The sequence below is a fragment of the Oncorhynchus gorbuscha genome, linkage group LG16, assembly GCF_021184085.1.
Source record: "Oncorhynchus gorbuscha isolate QuinsamMale2020 ecotype Even-year linkage group LG16, OgorEven_v1.0, whole genome shotgun sequence".
Taxonomy (NCBI): domain Eukaryota; kingdom Metazoa; phylum Chordata; class Actinopteri; order Salmoniformes; family Salmonidae; genus Oncorhynchus; species Oncorhynchus gorbuscha.
The window spans coordinates 28,344,341-28,363,126 of NC_060188.1; positions in this window are offsets into that span (position 1 = coordinate 28,344,341).

An 18,786-nucleotide genomic window follows, 5' to 3' on the forward strand; every position below is an offset into this window, starting at 1 on the left:
TTTCCACGTCAGGGGTGGAGATGGAGAGTGACCGCATTGCAGTCATGCGTAATTGGCCGACTCCCACCATGGTGAAGGAGGTGCAGCGGTTCTTAGGGTTTGCCAACTACTACCGGAGGTTTATCCGAGGATTTGGTCAGGTATCTGCTCCCATTACCTCACTTCTGAAGGGGGGCCCGGTGCGCTTGCAGTGGTCAGCTGAGGCGGACAGGGCTTTTAGGCACCTGAGGGCTCTGTTTACCTCGGCTCCTGTGTTGGCCCATCCGGATCTCTCTTCGGCGTTCATAGTGGAGGTGGACGCATCCGAGGCTGGGATAGGAGCTGTGCTCTCTCAGTGCTCGGGTATGCCACCGAAGCATCGCCTCTGTGCCTTCTTCTCTAAGAAGCTCAGCCCGGCAGATCAAAACTATGATGTGGGGGACCGGGAGCTGTTGGCTGTCGTCAAAGCCTTGAAGGCGTGGAGACATTGACTTGAGGGGGCTGAACACCCCTTTCTTATCTGGACTGACCACCGCAACCTGGAGTACATCCGGGCGGCGAGGAGACTGAATCCTCGCCAGGCAAGGTGGGCCATGTTTTACACCCATTTTGTGTTTACTCTCTCTTACAGACCAGGTTCCCAGAACATTAAGGCAGACGCACTGTCCCGGCTGTATGACACAGAGGAGCGGCCCATGGATCCCACTCCCATACTCCCCTCCTCTTGTTTGGTGGCGCCAGTAGTGTGGAAGCTGGACAAGGACATTGAGCGGGCGCACTCCTTCTCGGTGTGCGCCCAGTGCAAGGCTGCTAAACACCTGCCCAGAGGGAAGTTACAACCCTTAGCCCTTCCACAACGGCCGTGGTTGCACCTGTTGGTGGATTTCCTAACCAATCTTCCACCTTCACAGGGAAACAACACAATCGTTTTTCTAAGTCCTGTCGTCTCCTCCCTTTGCCCGGTCTCCCTACGGCCCTACAAACTGCGGAGGCCCTGTTACATATATCTTCCAGCACTACGGGGTGCCTGAGGATATAGTGTCTGATCGGGGTCCCCAGTTCAAGTCAAGGGTCTGGAAGGTGTCCATGGAACGTCTGGGGGTCTCGATCAGCCTTACCTCAGGTTTTCACCCTGAGAGTAACGGGCAGGTGGAGAGAGTTAACCAGGATGTGGGTAGGTTTCTGAGGTCTTATTGCCAGAACCGGCCGGGGGAGTGGGCGGTGTTCGTGCCCTGGGCAGAGATGGCCAAGAACTCGCTCCGCCACTCCTCCACTAACCTTTCTCCCTTTCAGTGTATATTGGGTTATCAGCCGGTTCTGGCTTCTTGGCATCAGAGTCAGACCGAGCATCCTGCAGTGGATAAGCTGGTTCCAGCACGCGGAGGAAACATGGGACGCCGCCCACATCCACCTTCAGCGCACCGTACTGCGCCAACCGTCACCGCAGTGAGGCCCCGGGGTTCACACCGGGGGACAGGGTCTGGCTCTTGACCCGAAACCTGCCCCTCCGCCTGCCCTGCCGGAAGCTGGGTCCATGGTTTGTAGTGCCGTTTAAAGTACTGAGGAGAGTGAACAGGGTATGTTATAGGTTACAGCTTCCCCCCGATTACCGCATTAACCCCTCGTTCCATGTGTCTCTCCTCAGGCCGGTGGTGGCTGGCCCGCTCCAGGAAGCTGAGGTGCAGGAGGTTCCTCCGCCCCCTCTGGACATCGATCCTGAATTTGAGACGTCAGTACCTCGTGGACTGGGAGGGATGCCTCTCCTTGTTCGGGCGGTGCTTGGCGGTCGACGTCACTGGTCTTCTAAGCCATCATTGATCCACTTTTAATTTTCCATTGGTTTTGTCTTTCTACACACCTGGTTCCAATCCCATTCATTACATGTTGTGTATTTAACCCTCTGTTTCCCCCTCATGTCCTTGTCAGAGATTGTTTGTTTGTATATTCGTGTATTTATATATTGGTGCGTGACGGGTTCTTCTACCCACTTTTATTTTATCTTGCATTTTGATTATGGAGTTTTGTCAAGTCTATTAAACGACTCCAATTATACCAAGTTCGATTCTTCTGCGCCTTACTTCCCTGCCACCTACACACACGACATTACACCAACCCTATCTCTTTTGTGCCCCATGCCACAAGGTTGTGTTGCTAATCAACCCACCCGTCCATAGAAGTTGTGAAGAAGAAAGAAACATTCCTGGAATATTCAGTTAATGTTGATTGAGATATTAATAATAACACATATAAGAACAAACAAGAAACATTCCTTATGAAGCGATTCTGTAAGGTTATGACATGAGGATCCAGAATTGTTCGAAAAACACACTTCAAAGATAATGGAAGTAGTTCTGAAAACTTTGCTGCAATATTGATGTGACTGAAAAACAGCTTCTATCTCAAGGCCATCAGACTGTTAAACAGCCACCACTAACATTGAGTGGCTGCTGCCAACACACTGACTCAACTCCAGCCACTTTAATAATGGGAATTGATGAGAAATTATGTAAAATATATCACTAGCCACTTTAAACAATGCTACCTAATATAATGTTTACATACCCTACATTATTCATCTCATACGTATACGTATATACTGTACTCTATATCATCTACTGCATCTTTATGTAATACATGTATCACTAGCCACTTTAACTATGCCACTTTGTTTACATACTCATCTCATATGTATATACTGCACTCAATACCATCTACTGTATCTTGCCTATGCCGCTCTGTACCATCACTCATTCATATATCTTTATGTACATTATTCTTTATCCCCTTACACTTGTGTCTATAAGGTAGTGGTTTTGGTATTGTTAGCTAGATTACTTGTTGGTTATTACTGCATTGTCGGAACTAGAAGCACAAGCATTTCGCTACACTCGCATTAACTTCTGCTAACCATGTGTATGTGACAAATAAAATTTGATTTGATTTGATATGAAATGTTACATTATTACATGAAGTTACCAAACTTTTAAAGAAATGGCATTTCAATGCCATACAACACTCCTTCCGTGGCCTCCAACTGCTCTTAAACGCTAGTAAAACCAAATGCATGCTTTTCAACCGATCGCTGCCTGCACCCGCATGCCCGACTAGCATCACCACACTGGATGGTTCCGACCTTGAATATGTGGACACCTATAAGTACCTAGGTGTCTGGCTAGACTGCAAACTCTCCTTCCAGACCCATATCAAACATCTCCAATCGATAATCAAATCAAGAGTCGGCTTTCTATTCCGCAACAAAGCCTCCTTCACTCACGCTGCCAAGGTTACCCTAGTAAAACTGACTATCCTACCGATCCTCGACTTCGGCGATGTCATCTACAAAATTGCTTCCAACACTCTACTCAGCAAACTGGATGCAGTTTATCACAGTGCCATCCGTTTTGTCACTAAAGCACCTTATACTAACCACCACTGCGACTTGTATGCTCTAGTCGGCTGGCCCTCGCTACATATTCGTCGCCAGACCTACTGGCTCCAGGTCATCTACAAGGCCATGCTAGGTAAAGCTCCGCTTTATCTCAGTTCACTGGTCACGATGGCAACACCCATCCGTAGCACGCGCTCCAGCAGGTGTATCCCACTGATCATCCCTAAAGCCAACACCTCATTCGGCCGCCTTTCGTTCCAGTACTCTGCTGCCTGTGACTGGAACGAATTGCAAAAATCACTGAAGTTGGAGACTTTTATCTCCCTCACCAACTTCAAACATCAGCTATCTGAGCAGCTAACCGATTGCTGCAGCTGTACATAATCTATTGGTAAATAGCCCACCCATTTTCACCTACCTCATCCCCACAGTTTTTATTTATTTACTTTTCTGCTCTTTTGCACACCAATATCTCTACCTGTACATGATCATCTGATCATTTATCACTCCAGTGTTAATCTGCAATATTGTAATTATTCGCCTACCTCCTCATGCCTTTTGCACACATTGTATATAGACTCCCTTTTTTTTCTACTGTGTTATTGACTTGTTAATTGTTTACTCCATGTGTAACTCTGTGTTGTCTGTTCACACTGCTATGCTTTATCTTGGCCAGGTCGCAGTTGCAAATGAGAACTTGTTCTCAACTAGCCTACCTGGTTAAATAAAGGTGAAATAAAAAATACAAAATAAAAATCTTCTTACATCATTATACATCCTGATATTTTATTAGGGTATTGCCCAAACATACAGTACCAGTCAAAAGTTTGAACATCTACTCATTCCAGGGTTTTTCTTTTTTTTACTATGTTCTATGTTGTAGAATAACAGCGAAGACATCAAAACTATGAAATAACACATATGGAATCAAGTAGTAACCAGAAAAGTGTTAAACAATCTGTCACTCCCTGCTCTGTTTCACCTGTATTTGTGCTTGTCTCCACCCCCCTCCAGGTGTTGCCCATTTTCCCCACTATCCCCTGTGCACTTATACCTGTGTTCTCTGTTTCTCTGTTGTAAGTTTGTCTCGTCAACCAGCGTGTTTTTTTGTACTCCTGTTTCATTGAGACCATGTTTTCTAGTTTTCCCAGTTTTGATCATTCTGCCTGCCCTGACCCTGACTGCCGTTCTGTACCTTTTGCCATTGCCCTGGATTACTGACCTCTGCCTGCCCCCGACCCTGAGCCTGCTTGCCGCTCTGTACCTTACGGATTCCTCCCTGGACTACCGACCCCTGCCTGCCCTTGACCTGTCCTTTGCCTACTCCCTATTTATACAGTTGAAGTCAAAAGTCTACATACACCTAGGTTGGAGTCATTAAAACTTGTTTTTCAACCACTCCACAAATTTCTTGTTAACAAACTGTAGTTTTGGCAGGTCGGTTAGGACATCTACTTTGAGCATGACACAAGTCATTTTTCCAACAATTGTTTACAGATTATTTCACTTAAATTCACTGTATCACAATTCCAGTGGGTCAGAAGTTTACATACACTAAGTTGACTGTGCTTTTAAACAGCTTGGAAAATTCCAGAAAATAATGTCATGGCTTTCGAAGCTCCTGGTAGGCTAATTGACATCATTTGAGTCAGTTGGAGGTGTACCTGTGGATGTATTTCAATGCCTACTTTCAAACTCAGTGCCTCTTTGCTTGACATCATGGGAAAATCAAAAGAAATCAGCCAAGACCTCAGAAAAACAATTGTAGACCTCCACAAGTCTGGTTCATCCTTGGGAGCAATGTTCAAATGCCTGTTCATCTGTACAAACAATAGTACGCAAGTATAAACACCAAGGACCCACACAGCCATCATACTGCTCAGGAAGGAGACTCGTTCTGTCTCCTAGAGATGAACGTACTTTGGTGTGAAAAGCGCAAATCAATCCCAGAACACCAGCAAAGGACTTTGTGAAGATGCTGGAGGAAACAGGTCCAAAAGTATCTATATCCACAGTAAAACAAGTCATTTATCGACATAACCTGAAAGGCCACTCAGCAAGGAAGAAGCCACTGCACCAAAACCGCCATAAAAAAGCAAGACTACGGTTTACCTGCACACGAGGACAAAGATCGTACTTTTTGGAGAAATGTCCTCTGGTCTGATGAAACAAAAATAGAACTGTCTGGCCACAATGACCATTGTTATGTTTGGAGGAAAAAGGGGGAGGCTTGCAAGTCCAAAAACACCATCCCAACCATGAAGCACAGGGGTGGCAGCATCATGTTGCGGAGGTGCTTTGCTGCAGGAGGGACTGGTTCACTTCACAAAATAGATGGTATCATGAGGATGGAAAATTATGTGGATATGTTGAAGCAACATCTCAAGACATCAGTCAGGAAGTTAAAGCTTGGTCGCAAATGGGTCTTCCAAATGGTCAATTACCAAGCATATTTCCACATTTGTGTCAAAATAGCTTAAGGACAACAAAGTCAAGGTATTGTAGTGGCCATCACAAAGTCCTGACCTCAATCCTATAGAAAATATGTGGGCAGAACTGAAAAAAAGCATGTGCGAGCAAGGAGGCCTACAGACTCGGTTACACCAGCTCTGTCAGGAGGAATGGGCAAAAATTCACCCAACTTATTGTGGGAAGCTTGCAGAACCCTACCTGAAATGTTTGACCCAGGTAAACAAAAAATTAGAAGCAATTCTACCAAATACTCATTGAGTGTATGTAAACTTCTGACCCACTGGGAATGTGATGAAAGAAATCAAATCTGAAATAAATAATTCTCTCAACTATTATTCTGACAAATCACATTCTTAAAATAAAGTGGTGATCCTAAATGACCTAAAACAGGGATTTATTTTACAAGGATTAAATGTGAAAATCTGAGTTTAAATGTATTTGGCTAAGGTGTATGTAAACTTCCAACCTCAACTGTATTATTACCACTACATCACTTATATTAATACAGAATCATAAGTAATATTCTAGTAATTTATTTGAATGTAATAATGCAATAATCTGTGCTCCATTGATGTCTGTTTGTGCAGAGATTGATTAGTAGTGCCTAGGAATACAAATGTGAACGCTATGTAATTTCAGACAAGAGATATCTATGTAAAGAGTTGATGATTTATGCAATTCATCATTCCAAATGAATGAACAGTTGCTGGTGCTACGTGTCGGTGTGATAATTTCAAATGTGTTCCCCGTTTAGGGGTATAACATTACAATCGTATAGCTAATAGGCTATGTGTTTGTAGATCGACTGAGGTGAATGATCCCAATGTTTCTAGTGGATTTCCCTTTTCACTGAAATCCTTAAATTATTATCCAAACTATGGCTATATGTCTTAGTACATATGCACATCTACTGTATGTACACCTCACAGCATTCATCCAGGCAATAATTTAACATTATTTCTGAAATCAATATTGTAGGGAAAATAGAAGTCAAAACGTTTACAGTATATACTTTACAGTATATAATGAAGATTAGCGGAGTAAGAAATAATAGAGGATACTTCATTTCCCTGATTTCTTTATCATCTCTTTTGCAAGGACAAAGACCACAACCTGGAAGTCAGATGATATTTGTGTTAGTCTCATCCCAGTGGTGTAGTGGCTCATCTTCAGGGAATAACATTCCAAAACTCAAGTTCAATCCCTGCTTGTGACTATCAACAAAATACAGTACAACTATGTTTGTACAATAGTTGTCATGTGATTCCAAATAATTAGGGTTTCTCAGCAAAGTTATTCTTAGATAGTTTTTTTTCTTGATCAGGGGCAAATAACTCAAGCATAGATTGTTAATTTGTTTCCAATCTGGCACACAGAAACTAGAGGCTATGAGTAACTTGGTGAAAAATAATTGCCCAATCAGCCTATAGGTGGCGCTGCTCTAAGCAGTCTCACTTAAACCCTCATATACACCGCCCAGTTTGATCTAGAGACCTGAAACTATGTATGTAAAAGAGACACGGGTGAGGACAGTTGTCTTACCTCATGCTAAACAAACTTGCCTCAATGGACCTATAAGGTGCATCTGGACAGACTTTCCTTCATCTTGAAAATGTTGGAAAACATTTGGAAAACAAATTCTCATGAACCATGAGTCCAAGTAACAATTCGGTATGTAGGCCCATGGTACAGCTCTTAACTTAGTTTGAGAAAAGCTAGGGGATTGGTAGAGATGGCTGAGTTGTTGATAAATCAGGAAATCAGATTTTACTTGTCCATTAAAATCCTTTGTAAATCCACTTCACAATGGCCCATCAACTTGAACAACGCCATGAATATCTATGTTAAGTTTGGCATTAGTATCTTAAAAAATAAGGAAACTATTAACAATTAACTTTTTTGTATCACTAATGCTTAAAATCATTTTAAAATCTTCTCATGGACTAAAAGTCAGATTCACTCCAAAATTGGTCTTTGGACTCATCACAAGAATCCCTAAAGATTTTGAGAAAATAACTATGATGCATTAAATGATGGCCACACTGATGGCCACACTATACCAGTAGATACATATTAGCACATAAGCTAATATGCTAAAATGTGCACAACAACATAATTTAAAAAATCTTCTCATGAATAATAGAACCAAATAACACAACACGTGAAATGTAGGCCCATGGTACAAGTCTTAACTTAGCTAATTTAGGCCCATGGTACAAGTCTTAACTTAGCTAATTTAGGCCCATGGTACAAGTCTTAACTTAGCTAATTTAGGCCCATGGTACATGTCTTAACTTAGCTTAGCTTTTCTCTAACTAAGGGATTGGTTAACAGATGGCGGAGTCCCCACAACGTTCCCACCAGACTTTTTCCATAACATAATAAAACATTCTGGGAACATTTAAAGAACAGACTAAATGTGTTCTGGGAACGTTTCAACATCAGGCGAATGTTTCCTACAATCATCAGCACAACTGAACAGTTTTTGTGTTATGAGAACATTTGCCGAAACCTAACAAATGCTCTAGGAACTTCAATCGAACCAATTTTGTTTTGCTGTGTGTGTATTTGAGTTGCATTTGAGGTTATGTTGGTGCTTTGAATATTTATCTGTGTGCATGTGCGTGATGTGCAACAAGATCTCATGGTTTGACCAATTTCACTTCAGATTCTGACATTTTGTCCACGTTTCTCCCGAATGTCAAATTTCTAAGTTGCTCTAGTGAAACATTCTTGGCTCCCCCTTCATTAATTCTGAATGGTTAAGTTAAGGGTTAATAAGGTTTGGAATAGGGTAAAAATGTATAAAAAGAACAAGTGTCTACCACTGGGATTGAACACATGACACTCGGAGCCAGAGCTTGTGGCTTACGTCCATCTGCCATCCCCTTCCATAACAACATAGCAAAACCCAAGCCTACTTGATGGTAATAAACCTCAATCTTGCCCCTAGAGGCAGGTTTTGAAAGCATCTCCTGACGTCCTCGGGACATGCATGGACGTCCAATTTCGAAGTGAATCTTGAGCGAACTGGCTGGAATGTGACAGTTGATGGCTTATGTTTGAAAGCATGAATATGTGAGTGTGTCTACAGGTGTTGTATGTGTGAGCGTTGATGTATGTTTGAGAATTATGTGCGAGTATGTGTGCGTGCATGTGCTTATGTGTGTTTCGGAATAGAGGCTGTGGTTCCAAGCACACCCACTCAGCCGCTCAGTTTCTGATGGCTTTTAACAGAGAGCACTGACTGCACGCCATGACATATTTCCTGTGATAATCATGACTCTCTCTGATGGACGCAGTGGGCTTCGCTGGGAGCACTCTGACATTACACTCCGTGAAATGTGTTTGGGTGGATGCGGCACATCTTTTCAACCCTAATGCAATGTTTTCATGCACACGCCTTCTCCAACAGCTCCTACTGTACTGTACTGCAGCACACACAAAAAATCCTGATAGTGTATAATTTAAGAAACACACAAAAAAAAGCTTAAGTCTTCATGTGTAACCATGGTGATGAATAAAATTGTCAACGTGTTTTAAGGAGGTATCAAAACAATCATCTTCAATCGAAATGTTAAAATAATTTGTTTTGCATTTCATCTTGAAGCCTGTGTTCACTACAACAACAAGAACACAGAGTGCATCATGGCATGAGGCAGCAGTATCGTGTCCATATGGTCCATATTGTGGCCACAAAGCCTTTACTCCCATGTGTATCATTTTCTGCTTCAGTCCCATTGTGACTGAAATGTTTTCAGCCTGTGTGTGTCTGCGTGTGTTTGTGTGTCTGTGTGTGTGTTTTGTCTGTGTGTGTGTGTGTGGGGGGGTGTGTGTCTGTGTGTGTGTATATAAGTTGCATTCTAAAAGACTGGATCTGGTGCTGTGAGTGAGCAGTGTGTGCAAGGGGACATTGTGGTGAGCCAGACAAAAAGCAGCCGCTGTACTGAGGTTAAACAGGCCCTGTTGTGTAGGGTAGTGGTGGGGGGTCAGGGGGTTGCTGGTGGTTGGTGGACAGTGGATGGCTCATAGTCAACAGATAGCCAGCTATCCATCTGCCTGGGAACACAAAGCCTGTTCTCAGTGTAGCCTCTCTGAGCTCGACAATGGGCAGTCCTCCATGGCCTGACCCCAGGCAGCTGCTGGTTCTTCCGGCCTCATGTCCAGGGAAGGGACAGAGTGCCTGGGGGTGGATGGGGGCCCAGGTGGGGATTGGGTGGTGAAGGGGAAAGGGTTAGAGCCAGGGTTGGACAGTTCAAATGGCAGCGGTGTTGGGGAGCAGCCACATCATCAGTCCATCAGAACAGCTGCTGAACAGGTTGTGGGTTCTCCAGCCAGAAACAACAGGTGCCAAAAATTGGTGTGTGCGTGTGTGTGTGTGTGTGTGCACATGCCTCCTACTGCACAGCTGTGTGAATCATACAGGAGAGGAGGAGCACGTAATCAATAATAGCATCATAAAAGGTATGGAGACTGAAAAGATTTGGCATGGGTCCTCAGATCCTCAAAAGGTTCTTCAGCTGCACCATCGAGAGCATCCTGACTGGTTGCATCACTGGTAGCTGCTCGGCCTCCGACCGCAAGGCTCTACAGAGGGTAGTGTGTACGGCCCAGTATATCACTGGGGCCAAGCTTCCTGCCATCCAGGACCTCTATACCAGGCTGTGTCATAGGAAGGCCATAAAAATGGTCAAAGAATCCAGCCACCATAGTCATAGACTGTTCTCTCTGCTACCGTACGGCAAGCGGCTCCAAGTCTAGGTCCAAGTGGCATTTTCTACCCCTAAGCCACAAGACTACTGAACATCTAATCAAATGGCTACCTAGACTAGTCACTTTAATAACTCTATGCACATGTATATATTACCTCAATTACCTTGACTAACTGGTGCCCCCACACATTGACTCTGTACCAGTACCCCCTGTATATAGCCTCGCTATTGTTATTTTACTGCTGTTATTTGTTACTTAATTTCTTATTTTTTTAGCTATTTTTCTTAAAACTGCATTGTTGGTTAAGGCCTTGTAAGTAAGCATTTCACTGTAAGGTCTACACCTGTGACAAATACAATTTGATTTGATATCACAACAAGCACCAGGAGACTACACAGAAAGATTTTGAACAGGCATAGGGGTAATTTACTCCAATTCAATATACAACACAAAAACCTACGTATAATATCCCTCCTAGGATGTCGAAAAGCCCCTCCACGATTACCATGCCTTTCAACCCGAGAGTCGTTAAATCCTGATTCAAATCCACTTCCTGTTTGGCCAGATAAGTTTCTACAACATCCTGGTCCTAAAAACCACAACATCCTGGTCCTGGTTCCCTTGAACCTAATCAATGAAGGACCGTGGGTAATGGACCCACCGTGTATCCTGTGTCGGTGGGTGAGTCTGACAGGGTGATATCATCGCCCATCATGTTCCTGTTACTTGTCAGTCAGAACCCTACAGGAAGCATTATGCATCTCATGAATGTGTTCTCTGTCAACTTATCTGGTGAAAAATAATAATAAAATGACAACTTCGTCTCAAAAAGGCCCAAACCCGACCATGATTTATTCCACAAAATCAGTTGGAGACAGTATACTGTGTTTTGTTTCACGCTCTACCGTACGTACGCTCAACTCAAAACAATAGGGACTATGGTGACTCGAGTCCAAGTCATGTGACTCGAGTCCAAGTCATGTGACTCGAGTCCACATCTCTGCTATCATCTGTGAGTCCTGCCGCAAGTTAATATGTAGTCTTTGATGAAGACAGCAGTGTCCCCTTATCACACGCACACACACAAACACACACATCATTAGAAACAACAGATCATTTGTTGTGGAGATTGACAGGAATGTCAGGGAAAAGAGTCAAAACAGATATTTTATTCCTTATCCGCCCAAAGGCACTCATTACCTGTCCCAAACTCCCTTGTAGTAAAAACAATGATTCTTCTGAGGATTCTGTTTGAGATGAGTTTATCCTATTTAATGCCTCATAGAAGATCCTCCTAACCTTAAACTGACAAGTCGTGTTTGGGTTGATTTCTACGCTTGGCACCATATAAGACATATTTTATATTCTCCCTTTTTTTGTTAAGCAAGGAGTCATGCTGAGACCACGGCCTCTTTCACAAAACAGGAAAAGCAAAACACAATCCTATGAAACAAACATATTCTTCAGTATACGGCTCTGCAACATCCACCTGAATGGCCCAATAGGCACCAACTTGAAGGAGTTTCCACGGTGATAGGTGCAAAAAAAAAAAAAAAGCAGTTGCAGATCAAAGGGATCTCCAGCTTAGCCATTCCTGAGTCCGGGTCTGGTAACTTACACGTCTTAAGGTTAACAATGAGGTATGACGGACGTTTTTGGAAGAGGGCTTCATAGACAAAAAAAGAGCGCAATGCGTTGATCTACAAGACATCATAGAGGGCCAGCTTACATTCCGATACAAAATGCAATGATGAAGCCTATTGCCCATAATAAAGAAGACACCATACAAGACATCTAACAACCAGCTGAGACTGTGCAGATAAGATAGGTTGGAGTGAAATCGAACAAGCACTTGCTTTTGAATGGCAACAACTCCCTGTTCTTTTCCAATGATTTCTAATATAATATCACATAACAGTTTATATTGTTTACTTGCATTGAATTAGCGTACGTAAACACATGTGGTTTTAAAGTGGAAGGCACCGCAGTGTTGAGCACTCTCGGAATCCGACATCAATCACGTATTGGCTCTCTGCCATGAGACACAACTGTAACCCATCATAGAGGTCTGACACTTTACAGTGAACAGTGCATGTTCCACTGTGTCAACTCTCCCTTCATTCTGAGAAGGATCTGACAGCTACATTCCTTTCAGAGCCTGTGTGGAGATGGAAGAGGTGAAGTTCAAGAAGTCTACAGTAGGACAGGAATAGTATATTATAGGCTACAGTCTGATGCTGTATATGACCTTTAGTCTAAGGGAGTATGTATCAATACTATGAGTATATATACAGTATATATACAGTATATATACAGTATATATATATATATATATATATATATATATATATATATATATATATATATATATATATATATATATATATATATATATATATATACAGTATATATATATATATATATATATATATATATATGTATAAACAGAGACCCAGTTGAGTCACAGAAAATACTGTACATCTTGTCTGTGACTCAATTGGTTGATAATGTATGCTATGGAGGTTTAACTCCCAGCTAATGAGCACTGCTTCGTCTCTGTAGCGATCATGACCTTCCAGTTCATTGTCCTATCACCAACCATTTGACCTCTGACCTTCTCCATGGCCGATGGTTGATTTAAAAAACGTTCTTGTGACGCGTTACTGATAGCACATGTGTATGATGAGAAACCTAATTTGAGCCTGGTTCTGGTTGTAGGCTATAGAATATCAAACCTAGTTCATTCTTCTCCCTTCCTTGGTTGGCGTGTGATTGTCTAACCCGGAGGGTATTGGGAGAGATGTGCATCGTTGCTAAATTTATCGGCCAGAGGAATGTGCTCCTGTATAATCTCCTGAGACCCATGCTAGCGTGCCCGTATGTGTGTTTGTTTGTTCAAGCATGTGTTTATATTTGTGTGTTTGTTTGTGCGTGTGTACCTGCATGTGTGCCTGTTTGCGTGTGTATATAAACAGCGTGTGTTTACACACTTACAAGAGATCTCATTCTCAATGTGACGTCCTGATAAAAAAATAAGTGTGTACGTGTCATGCATACATCTGTATGTGTGTGTGTGTGTGTGTGTGTGTGTGTGTGTGTGTGTGTGTGTGTGTGTGTGTGTGTGTGTGTGTGTGTGTGTGTGTGTGTGTGTGTGTGTGTGTGTGTGTGTGTGTGTGTGTGTGTGTGTGTGTGTGTGTGTGTGTGTGCGTGTGCGTGCGTGCATGCAAATGATGCTATTGCATGTGTGTGTGTGTGTGTGTGTGTGTGTGTGTGTGTGTGTGTGTGTGTGTGTGTGTGTGTGTGTGTGTGTGTGTGTGTGTGTGTGTGTGTGTGTGTGTGTGTGTGTGTGTGTGTGTGTGTGTGTGTGTGTGTGTGTGTGTGTGCGTGCGTGTGCGTGCGTGTGCGTGTGCGTGCATGCAAATGATGCTGCGTGCGTGCATGCATAGCACCACAGTCCTACAACACGGTTGAAGCCTAATCTCACTGATACCACCATACATGTAAGATAATGCTGGTGAGCTTGAAATGCCTCAGGGCTTATCATCCTCACGCTGCTTTCACTCTCATTGGCCTTTTGTTGAGTCCCTCCCTCCCTCACATTCTCACACACAGACGAACACACACACACACTCGCGAGTACACACACACACGCACATACACACACGTGCATACACACACACACACAGAGTTTTTCATTGTAGCTGTTACTAGCTGTCATATGTGTTGAGGCTCTGTAACAACAACAACAACCATGTATTCAGAATGACTAATGTATTCAGCAGTGCCTCAACAGGATTACTCATATGTCACTACCTGCAGGGCAGGCGATGTGCTGCTGTGCCGCTCTGCTGTAGTATTCGGTGTGTGTCTCACTTGTGAAGTAGAGGCAGAAGATGAGGATTACAGCTGCTGATGTGCTAAGTGATAATGGCAACGTATGTTGATCCTGTTTGATTATTTACTTATTTGCTTAGTGGATAGAAAAAAAATAACATGCGGGGAGGATGGGAGGAGAGGAAGTGGACAAAACAAAATCTCTTACTCACTTTTCACATTCTGACTTACTGAATTCCACACGCGCACACTCGCCCACACACATGCATGCACACACACGCTGTTATTATTTTGCCTCAGACACAAACTGACAGACAAGGCTGCATCCCTCCAGGCTTCCTGCTCCTCCTCTCCTCACCTTCTCACTGAATGATATACACCTGTGACCATAGAGTGGGAGCCAGGAAGAAGGATCCTGTCAACGTCTGTCAGGTAGACGTCCTGCTGTGACTAAAAGGTCACGCTCAGGTGCTTTCACGCATAAATTCCCTCAGTTACTGAAACGGGCTCACACACACACACACACGCACGCACGCACGCCCACACATACAAATCTACACACACATACATACCTATGCACACATGCAACTCCACATACACACGCACAGGTCTGCAGAGGTGCACGCAAGCATACATTCACGAAATTCACAAGCTGCTGTATAAGGCTTGCAGACCTGGCTGCTTTTCCTCCACAATAAGCACTCAAGGGTTTCGGCCCCACTTCTCTTATTCCATCTTTAAATAGGATGCAGATACTAGTCATGTTTCATTTGGCTTCCTATGCACTGCAGCACAGGTGGAAAAGCCTTAAAGGGGAAGGATACTTTTTCTACCCTCAGCACCGACTCAGTACTGTAGTTACACTGCCTAAACCCTTTAAACATAATCACTCTGCTTATGTTCTTCTTTTTTACAGTGCTCCTCATTAAAGGGGCAAGAGGACCTGAATCCAGACGCTTTAGTGGGCCCCTAGTATTTTGAAGAGCCATCAGGAGCACATAGTCAAGACTCTGATTCATCTTGATTGGACATTTAAAAGTTTAGTGGGGCCGAAATCCTTCAGTTTTAAGATCCACTCGGGAGATGTGAATTGTGGTTTCTTAAAAAGGCCTTGAGTGCAGCTTGATAATGAGATCATACAGAATTACCTTTAGTAAAATGGTTTGGAGGTAAGCCACAGATACTCTCTTAGAGCAACCTCATATACTGTACTGTATTTGTTCAGTATTCGGTCGGTTAGTATATGCCATTTATAATAATATATGCCATTTAGCAGACGCTTTTATCCAAAGCGACTTACAGTCATGTGTGCATACATTCTACGTATGGGTGGTCCCGGGAATCGAACCCACTACCCTGGCGTTACAAGCGCCATGCTCTACCAACTGAGCTACAGAAGGACCATCTACTTTGTGCATGACACAAGTCATTTTTCCAACTATTGTTAACAGACAGATTATTTCACTTACAATTCACTGTATCACAATTCCAGTGGGTCAGATGTTTACATACACTAAGTTGACTGTGCTTTTAAACAGCTTGGAAAATTCCAGAAAATGATGTCATGGCTTTAGAAGCTCCTGATAGAATCATTTACATCATTTGAGTCAATTGGAGGTGTACCTGTGGATGTATTTCAAGGCCTACCTTCAAACTCAGTGCCTCTTTGCTTGACATCATGGGGAAATCAAAAGAAATCAGCCAAGACCTCAGAAAACCAATTGTAGACCTCCACAAGTCTGGTTCATCCTTGGGAGAAATTTCCAAACGACTGAAGGTACCATATTCATCTGTACAAACAATAATACGCAAGTATAAACACCATGGGACCACACAGCCATCATTACCGCTCAGGAAGGAGAAGCGTTCTGTCTCCGAGAGATGAATATACAATGGGCGAAAAGTGAAAATCAATCCCAGAACAACAGCAAAGGACCATGTGAAGATGCTGGAGGAAACAGGTACAAAAGTATCTATATCCACAGTAAAACGAGTCCTATATCGACATAACCTGAAAGGCCGCTCAGCAAGGAAGAAGCCACTGCTCCAAAACCGCCATAAAAAGCCAGACAACAGTTTGCAACTGCACATGGGGACAAAGATCGTACCTTTTGGAGAAATGTCCTCTGGTCTGATGAAACAATAATAGAACTGTTTGGCCATAATGACCATTGTGTCATGTTTGTCATTTATTGTCATGTCTTGTCCCTGTGCTCCCCATGCTATTCGTTTCCCTCTGCTGGTCTTGTTTGGTTCTATCCCTCTCTCTCCCCCTCCCCCCTTTCACTCTCTCGCTCTCTCTTCTCTCTGTCGTTCCGTTCCTGCTCCCAGCTGTTCCTATTCCCCCTAATCATCATTTAGCCTTCCCACACCTGTTCCCGATCCTTTCCCCTGATTAGACTCCCTATTTATTCCTTTGTGTTCCGTTCCTGTGCCGTCGGTTCCTTGTTTTGTATTCCATGCTGTTATTGCGTTTCGCCCTGTCCTGTCGTGTTTTTTGCCGTGATTGTGTATCACCCTGTCCTGTCGTGTTTTGTGCCTTCTTCAGACGCTGCGTGTGAGCAGGTGTCTCAGTGGACTACGGCCTGCGCCTACCCGAAGCGACCTGCAGTCTGTGGCCGCTTCTCCAGTTGTTTTCCCCTCTACTATCTAGAGGATTTCAGTTATTTGGTTTTGAGCATTAATAAACTCTGTTTCTGTTAAGTCGCGTTTGGGTCCTCCTTCACCTGCATGACAGAAGGAACCGACCAAAGAATGGACCCAGCGACTTCAGACGCTCGTTACACTGCCGTCGAGATCCAAGGAGCCATGCTCGGCAGACACGAGCAGGAATTGTCTGCTGCTCGTCATGCCGTGGAGAACCTGGCCGCTCAGGTTTCCGACCTCTCTGGACAGTTCCAGAGTCTACGTCTCGTGTCACCTGTTACTCCCTGGCCTGCCGAGCCTCCTGAACCCAGGGTTAATAACCCACCTTGCTACTCCGGGCAGCCCACTGAGTGCCGCTCCTTTCTCACGCAGTGTGAGATTGTGTTCTCTCTCCAACCCCACACATACTCTAGAGAGAGAGCTCGGGTTGCTTTCGTCATTTCACTCCTTACTGGCCGGGCTCGAGAATGGGGCACAGCTATCTGGGAGGCAAGGGCTGATTGCTCTAACAGATTCCAGAACTTTAAGGAGGAGATGATTCGGGTTTTTGACCGTTCAGTTTTTGGTGAGGAGGCTTCTAGGGCCCTGGCTTCCTTATGCCAAGGTGAACGGTCCATAACGGATTATTCCATTGAGTTTCGCACTCTTGCTGCCTCTAGTGAGTGGAACGAGCCGGCGCTGCTCGCTCGTTTTCTGGAGGGACTCCACGCAGTGGTTAAGGATGAGATTCTCTCCCGGGAGGTTCCTTCAGATGTGGACTCCTTGATTGCTCTCGCCATCCGCATAGAACGACGGGTAGATCTTCGTCACCGGGCTCGTGGAAGAGAGCTCGCATCAACGGTGTTTCCCTGCTCCGCATCACAACCATCTCCCTCTGGCTTTGAGACTGAGCCCATGCAGCTGGGAGGGATTCGCATCTCGAATAAGGAGAGGGAACAGAGGATCACCAACCGCCTGTGCCTCTATTGCGGAGTTGCTGGACATTTTGTTATTTCATGTCCAGTAAGAGGCCAGAGCCCATCAGTAAGCGGAGGGCTACTGGTGAGCGCTACTACTCAGGTCCCTTCATCTAGATCTTGTACTACTATGTCGGTCCATCTACGCTGGACCGGTTCGGGTGCTACATGCAGTGCTTTGATTGACTCTGGGGCTGAGGGTAGTTTCATGGACGAAGCATGGGCTCGGAAACATAACATTCCTTTCAGACCGTTAGACAGGCCTACGCCCATGTTTGCCTTAGATGGTAGTCATCTTCCCAGTATCAAATTTGAGACACTACCTTTAACTCTCACAGTATCTGGTAACCACAGTGAGACTATGTCTTTTTGATTTTCCGTTCACCGTTTACACCTGTTGTTTTGGGTCACCCCTGGCTTGTATGTCATAATCCTTCTATTAATTGGTCTAGTAATTCTATCCTATCCTGGAACGTTTCTTGTCATGTGAAGTGTTTAATGTCTGCCATCCCTCCCATTTCTTCTGTCCCTACTTCTCAGGAGGAACCTGGCGATTTGACAGGAGTGCCGGAGGAATATCATGATCTGCGCACGGTCTTCAGTCGGTCCCGAGCCAACTCCCTTCCTCCTCACCGGTCGTATGATTGTAGTATTGATCTCCTTCCGGGGACCACTCCTCCTCGAGGTAGACTATACTCTCTGTCGGCTCCCGAACGTAAGGCTCTCGAGGATTATTTGTCTGTGTCTCTTGACGCCGGTACCATAGTGCCTTCTTCCTCTCCGGCCGGGGCGGGGTTC